This window comes from Echinops telfairi, unplaced genomic scaffold, assembly GCF_000313985.2.
Source record: "Echinops telfairi isolate 266 unplaced genomic scaffold, ASM31398v2 ScPeMD7_16;HRSCAF=60, whole genome shotgun sequence".
Lineage (NCBI taxonomy): Eukaryota > Metazoa > Chordata > Mammalia > Afrosoricida > Tenrecidae > Echinops > Echinops telfairi.
The window spans coordinates 10,486,421-10,494,302 of NW_022103913.1; the positions used below are offsets into that span (position 1 = coordinate 10,486,421).

The 7,882-nt window shown below is 41.7% G+C and overlaps 1 protein-coding gene and 1 pseudogene across 1 annotated transcript in view; both read right to left on the reverse strand.

The window, feature by feature from the left end:
• Window positions 1-5,540, reverse strand: part of NCK1 (NCK adaptor protein 1) — a 69,481-nt gene extending 63,941 nt beyond the window's left edge. Inside the window, exon 1 of the mRNA XM_004712097.2 lies at window positions 5,466-5,540. The gene's annotated coding sequence lies outside the window, so the exon portion shown is untranslated. The remainder of the gene's footprint in view (window positions 1-5,465) is intronic.
• The window catches only part of LOC101645977, a 42,340-nt pseudogene extending 35,862 nt beyond the window's left edge, over window positions 1-6,478 (reverse strand).
• Between the last annotated feature and the right edge of the window lie 1,404 nt (window positions 6,479-7,882).

Consider the following 7,882-nt stretch of genomic DNA (forward strand, 5'->3'; position numbering starts at 1 on the left):
GTACAAATGTGCTTGACACAATGGATGTATGTATAGATTGTGATAAGGCTGGTACGAGCCCCCAATAAAATGATTTAAACAAACAAACAAAAAAAAAAGAAAAAGGGCTACAAATAGCTAAAAGCCAAATCATACCAAGCTGTATAGACTAGAAATTAAAAGAAACAGGATAATACAAGTAATTGATTTATTAGTGCAGCAGAATTATAAAGTGAGGGGTTGTGCGACATTCTTATTTTTCTAAAAATTTTTCTTAAATGTTACTATTCAAGATGTGGAACATCAAAGAACTCGATTTGGTTTTTATCTGTGGTTTCCTAGAAATAACTTTTGGAATTTGCCAATCAGAGGTGTCTATATATAAATGTACAAGGGGCCACACAAAGGCCTCACATAGGCTTAACTTAAGAAGGGAGGGGAGCATGATACAATTAATCACGTATATTCATAAATATGCAAGAAGACCCTGATCATTGACTATGCAAGTTGTCAGTAATGGCCTGGGACTTGAATAGTCCCTAGAGCCTGTATAAAGTAAGAGAATCCTGGGTCTCTGGAGATAAGAAGGAAACCCCATTAAGAAATCCTCTCCCAACCTCACCTGTGCATTTCTTCAAATATATTCTTTTTTGTGTTTGTATTCTCTCTCTCTCTCTCTGATGAATTAAAGACAGCCCTTTCCCATGAGGTGGTGAGTAGGATGGGACTTAAGAGAGCCCTGTTAGCACAGTGACTAAACACTTGATTGCTAACCCAAAAGTAAAAGGTTGAAACCCACCAGCTGCTCCTTGAGAGAAATATAATTAATATTACAGCATTAGAAACCCTAAGAGGTAGTTCCACGCTGTTCTAGTTGGGTCACAAGTCTGAATTGACTTAAAGGCAATTGGTTTGAGTTTTAAGGGAGTTGTAGGGCCAGTCAGTGCGGAGATCCGTAAGTCACATGAGCTCCCCAATTTAAAAGGTACATTCATTCCTGAGGTGAGGGAGAGGGCTGAATGGAACACCGGGGCATAGACTAACTAGGGAAGGGAAGCTAAGATATTCTTGGACTAGGTAGAGTCAAACTGTGTGTACAATACAGAAGAACATAGAGTACTTCAGTGTGATCAAGCATTTTTAAGGTGACTTTTCCAATGCTTTCTTAAATGAAGAAAAAATCTTGACAATACTTTAAAGGTATATTAAACACTTTGTTATATCCACTAATTGAATTGCTCTGCACATCAAAGAATTGAAAATAAATGCTGAAAATTTAGGCTGGTTCTTAAAAAATAGTAAAACTTTGCAGATGCATCCATTCTTGGGAAAAATATACCTTTAAATGCATACATATTCTTACTCCTTGTTTTACTCAATCTGTTTAAACAAAAGCAGAAATCATTCATATCAATCCAGCAAACCTTAAGGCAAGCTTAAAGTAAGCTTTCAGGTATATGGAACACTGTTCATTTACTGATAATTTTAATGAAGTAAATACAAATTTTCAAAAAGTAAATGAAAAATTATTTCTAATCCAGTTCTACCCCTGTCCTAAGCCATGGAATTTTCAATGACCTATTATGCCTGTGAAAGCTGGATAAAAAATAACGAAAGCCAAAGAACTGATGTAATTACGGTTGGTCAAGATGATCTAAAGTACCATGGACTTGCCACAAGGTCAAATAAATCTGTCCTTAGAAGTAAGGATGATGAGACTTGTCTCACATACTCTGGACATGTAATCAGAAAAGAACATCATGCTTGTAAGTGTAGAGGAACAACGAAAAAGAGGAAGACCCTCAATAAAAAGAATGGATACAGTGGCTGCTACCATGGGCTCAAGCACAATATTTGAGGATGGTACAGGACCAGGCAGTGTTCCCATTCCCCGGTACCTAGAGTTGCTATGAGTCAGAATCCACTCAACAGTATCCAAGGACAGCAGCAACTCAGTTCAGACCAAAGGAGTAAGCATTCCACTAAGGCTATTTCACCTGGTGGTTACCTGTTTTTCCCGTTTTCCATCATTCACAACTTGCTACAAACGTGTAAGAAAAATGCAAAGGCAGCCCTCTCTTACTTTTTCTAACAGAAACTTGTGAAAAACTGTGAAGAACCAAATACATAAAAGCTCTCCAATTCCCCAAAATGGCATAAATTACTTAAAAAATGTTTTGCTCAATAACTATATGAACCACTGGTTTTCAAAAATGGAAAACTACATATAGTATGTATGTATACAACTACATATAGTATTACTATTCTAACACTCAAAAGGAGAAAAAGCACTTTTAGCTAATACCATTATATCTTGTTAGTCGTATGGCCAACCCTCCCAGTTTCCATCTATAGTCTTCACACCTATTTCCAATGCCTCGACAGACTCTCTCCTCAAAAGCTTCAAACAAACTGAATGTCAACAGCAAGACTTGTAAGATTTGCTTTAGAATGGATCCAAAGTGCCCAGCTGTTGAAATGACAAATCACTATTTAATCAATACAGTCAATATGTCAAACAAGCACAAAGAGAGATATGACAAAATAATAATTTATAAATTATCAAGGGCTCATGAGGGAGGGGGGGAGAGGGGAGCGGGAGGCGGGAGGGAGGGGGAAAATGAGGACCTAATGCCAGGGGCTTAAGTGGAGAGGAAATGTTTTGAGAATGATGAGGGCAATGAATGTACAAATGTGCTTTACATAATTGATGTATGTATGGAGTGTGATAAGAGCTGTATGAGCCCCTAATAAAACGATTAAAAAAAAGAGAAAAAGGGTTGTACAAGCCCCCAATAAAATGATTTAAAAAGAAAAAAAGAAGAACACAAGTCATAAAGGCACCCTTATACTCTAGAAGTTTTTAATCTATAAGGTATAAATACACATAATGTTAAGAAATGTGAGGCAAATCATTAAAAATTACAGGAGATGAGAAGTCCTATGATTTCATAAAGAGTACACAGAACTTGAAATAAGAGACCATTTTATTTCAGTCTAAGTCATTCTGTATGGACTTCATTTTCCTTTATCAAAGGTTGGAGTCGATACGTCCCTTTCAGCAATGTTCTTATGATACTGTAAATCCACATGAGCTTGAAATTCAAAAGAATTATAAAAAAAACAGCAGTTGTCAGTTCAAGAAAATCAACAACATACGAGACAGAAAGGTCTGGAAGGCTGCCCTGGAACACCAAAAAAAGAAATTAATATTTCACTTCATGTGTTACTTGAATAACTTAAGGGGAACTTTTCTTTTTGTTAATGTGGCTATGTATAGACAAAGCCTCAACAGATATGCTATAAAAACAGAAAACTAGAGTCACAAAGGGAGGCTGGTTTCGTTAAGGTTAGTTCCCATAAAGTATTATCATTAAAAAAAAAAATCCGTTGAGACTAGTTAAGTCAGTCCCAAGGTTAGGAATTCTGAATTATGTAGGCTACTGGGCGCTATTGCTGGTTACTGAGCCATGAGGGATGTTTTCAAAGTTGTTTTTATTTTGTCTTTAAGATTATGACAGAAGGCTAGACAAACTGTGTTGGGAGAAAAGGCTTAAATAAACCCAGTTAAAAGTTAATACTTCAGAGATAAAAAGTAAACTATATCAGGAATGAAAGGTAACTGAATTTTTTAAAAAACGACAAAAATTGGTCAAAGTTAAAATATGTGGACGGAGAAAATCAAAGATGAAACCATGGCTTGAAAGCATGATAATGTCACCCAGAGAAAGCATCAGTTTCAAACCCTATCTCCAAACCAGTTAATGTGATGTGAGATCATACAGATGGAATTGTTGCTTTAATTCAATAATCTTTAAACATCACTTCTGATATTTAAATATCACAACAAAGAATTTATGAGCTTGTTGGACACAGTAATTTCAAGTTTCCTTCTGCTAAATATCATTTCGTTTTCTGGTGTAGCTAGGAGAGCACATTCGGTATTTCTCCGTAACAGCAAGGTAAATTGTACAAATCAAGAACTATGATACAAAAACGTTGCACTACATTTGTATGTATTAAGTCAAGTCTTCTTGACAAGTGATTTATAACGATAATCACATCAAATCCATCTTGATCTTTGGCAGAAAGTTCATAAAGGTGCAAAGTAAAAGTAAGAGGAAACCTAGAGGCACAATGTCATTTAACGTCTAGTAAAACCTTCCACACGTGCTTCAGGTTTTATATGGACCTGGAAAGCATTGGGAAGATCTGAACTAAAAAGGCAGAAGAACAATTTAAAATTCAATACAGGATCAGGCACAGAAAGGACAGGGGAGCTTTGTGATATTGATATTCCAGCCATTTCCTACACAATGTTCCCAGAGGGAGAGGAGTGGGGGAGATAAATCCTAGCGTTTGTGGTCAAGATGAAATTAAACTACTGATAATCAACCAGGGTATATTTATTTATTGAGTTTTATCAAGTTATGAGGCGATGCCTATTTAAAAACAAGCCTTCATTAACAATTAACCCAAAAATGTTTTTTCTTACATTTCCCCCATTTAAACTACGACTTCACAGGTGGCTAGTAAATTATCAATAAATGGCTTTTCCTAATTTTTCAATGTAAGGTTTTAAAAATGACTCTCTTTCAACAATTATAGGTTTTGAACTTCTTTACTACCTACCAAAGATAATGCTAGAAAAATTCTCACGTCATTCTTTCCTTAGCTCCTATGGCTTCTTGCCTAAGTAAATGAGTAGAATGAATTGTTGTAAGGTGACCTCAGTCCATCAGTTCTGCTTCAGTTGGGCGCTTACGTTTGGGTTCTCAGCTCCCAAACAACACCCAGCTTCCAGAGCTTCTAACGGCGAATTCAACTTTTATGGAGGCACATTATGGAAGGCTACAAAACCAAGCTATCGAGACCATTTTTTAACGGCGCATATTACAACTGAACTCTAAAGCTTACAGCCCGAACAACCGCAAACCAAATCTAAACCAGATCCAAACGATTTTTTAAATCCACGTTACCGGAGAATCAAGAAAACGGCTGGGGGAGGGGCAGAGGGCGCGTCCAGAAGAGGTCCACCCTCCGCCCGAGACCCGGCTCCGGCCCTCCTCGCGGGGTGCAGGGGGCCCCCGGTTCCCTTCACCTGGCAAGCCCCACCTCCCCGGCCTCGGGTTACACAGGGCAGGCAACAGGACTTTCTGGAAGGAAAGCGGAGAGGCTAGCGCGCTGTACACCCAACCTCCCGGCCTCGCAAGGCCAGCCAGCCAGGGCACTCACTCGGGTGCGAAGCCACGGGGCCGGTCGACCGAGCCTAGCTGCCGGACCGCAGGGAGCAGAGCCGAGGGGTCGCGCGCGCCCAGCACCTAACGCCCGGCCAGGCCTAGCGGCCTCCCCGCCCCCTCCGGCACCGCGCCTCTCCGGGCCGGCAGACGGCGCCCCGGGGCTAACTTCGCCCGGCAAGAGGAAGCGAGGGGATTAACAAACTGGGTGCACCGGCAGGACCAGAGTCTGTATGTGCATCTGTCTACCTGCCAGCAAGGCCGCCTCTCCTTCCCTCTGCCAGGCCTGGCGGCTCCAGCGCACCTGAGGACCGTACCGGGACGACGCCGCGGCCGCCGGGATGGCCGTTACGGCACGAGGCCTGCGCGCCACCGCCGCGTAGCTCTCGGGAGTGGAGAGGAGAGGGGCGGGGCGAGGCGGGGCGGGGCGCGCGCAGCCGGGGGGCGGGCAGACGGGCGAGCGGGAAGCGCTGATTGGGCCCGAGGCCGCGGGCGGTTCCGCGCGGACAGGAAACCCGCTCTCGGACCAAGATGATAGGCTGAATTGCCCCTTCTCGGCCGCGGCCGCGGCCGGTGCGGCGCTGGGACTGGGCAGACTTACCTGTCAATCAAGCCCCGTGCGGGGTGTGGAAGGAGCTGAAGCTGAGCTGCCAGAGATTTGGAACCTAACTGACCCTTTTGGCGTTAGCTAGCACCTCTACGTTCTCTGATGATTTCATTCCGCCTTTCTCCTCAGCGCTGCGGGAACGACCCCACAGCAAATATTACGGCTTCCCGAGTTCAGACTCTAATGCCCTGGAAGCTTCGTCTACGGATTCTGCCTCGGAAGAGGATCTTGCCAACCGAAGAAAGGTTCTGAGGGATGAAAAACGACAGATAAACCCAAAGGCCAGGAAATGGAGGCTTAGGAGGAAAAAATGTAGGCCACAGGCTTACGTTTCAGCCATAAACCGGGTTTTGCAAGGACCTTCGAAGTGTCCTGATGCGTAGGCAGCTTCCTATGTCAGCACTAGTCTTGCTGTGGAAGAAAGATGAGACTGTCTACTCTGGTAGACACTTACAGTCTTGGAAAAACCCGGGGACAGTTCCACACTGACTCGATGAGGGGCCGGGGTGTGGGAGTAATTCTGAACCAGTCGCTGCCGCAATGCTCCACAACCAGCCTTCCCTTGCTGACCATCTATATGGCTTGGCTTAGCAACCCTCTTTGGGAGACTGCTAGAGTGGGTACCTTTCCAAAAAGCACAGGTCTCCTTCCCCATCAGAACCGCCAAAATAGTTTGTCCCTATTCTTACCTGAGCTGTAGGTTCCTTGAGGTCAGGAACGTCAGTGTTCAGGTTTCCCACAGTGCCTAGCGTGTGATACCACCACCTCTAATCCCGCCCTTGACCAAAACCTGACATAGTTGTTACCTGCTTTTAACCACTCGACTTCAAAATGATCCATTTGAGTGCTGATGCATGTGGTTTGCCGATTAGATGCAGGATCACAAAGTCAATCACAAATCATGTCTTGCTGGCCTGAAACTGGCTGATGCAAAAAGGCCATGAAACGCAGCACTACTACTCTTGGTCTAAATCCCATTAGAAGCCAAAGTGAAGAATGCAAGGGAATTTCAGATTTACTCTAAAGGCTTAAATAACTGCATATTTTATCATGGCTTTCTTATTTGTTGATACATCTTATCACATATCCTTTTGTATGCTGATATATTTTTGTAGCTGGAAAAATTATTTCTTAGCTTGATTTGCCCATAATCACACTGCGAACTACCAACCTGACTTGATTCTAGTTACATATGTTGTGTGATGAGGAGGGGGATTAAATACAAATAGTAAAGGGAAATTCAGTCATTGCCTTTAAGTAGCTTTAACACCACCTGAAGTGAGAAAGATAATCCCAGAAGAATATCTTGAAGTCGCAAAATTAGGTTTTATTTTGTAAGGTAATGTGTACTTTGAATGGTCCATTAAACTCTTCACAAGCTTTTGATCCTTGTGAAGGATCTATTTCTACTACTCTATATCACTTATGTAAGCAATATAAGCAAGGACTGTGAGGAAGAAAGCATAAATATGCCTTTTCACAAAAAGATTTGTTTTCTTAAATATTTTGTTTCAACTTTTCTTTTTTCATCTCCCTCATCCAGGGAGATTACATTCACACATTCTTTCCAGGAACATTAAAAAAAAGTCTCAAGTTACATATGGGAAAGATAAGTTTAAAGTAAAAAAACATCAAAGCATAGATAGAGTGGAAGGGTAGCTAGACAGAAAAGTATGTATGAAATTCCAGTATGACATACTTAAAAGGAATAGAGTCCATATTTTCAAAAGGGAAACTGTCTCAGAGACTTCCTATCACACACTCTGTCTCCTCAACTTCAAACATCAATGTACATGTGGCCTCTTCTTCCTCTCTTTAAGCTGAATTAAACCAAAAACAGGAACCAACCTTGCTGGTTTGTGCTGAGTGGACCAGGGACTAGCCAGAATCAGGCAACAATGAAGATTAATGACCTACAGACTGAAAGTGAGGCTTGGAATTTGAATAGCTAATCTGTCCCGGAATAAAACTGTCCAGATAACTCACATCATTAGTCCCAAAAGAACTTGGAAAGACAAGAAGTAATTTTATTTTTTTAAATGAGTCTCCATGTTTCATG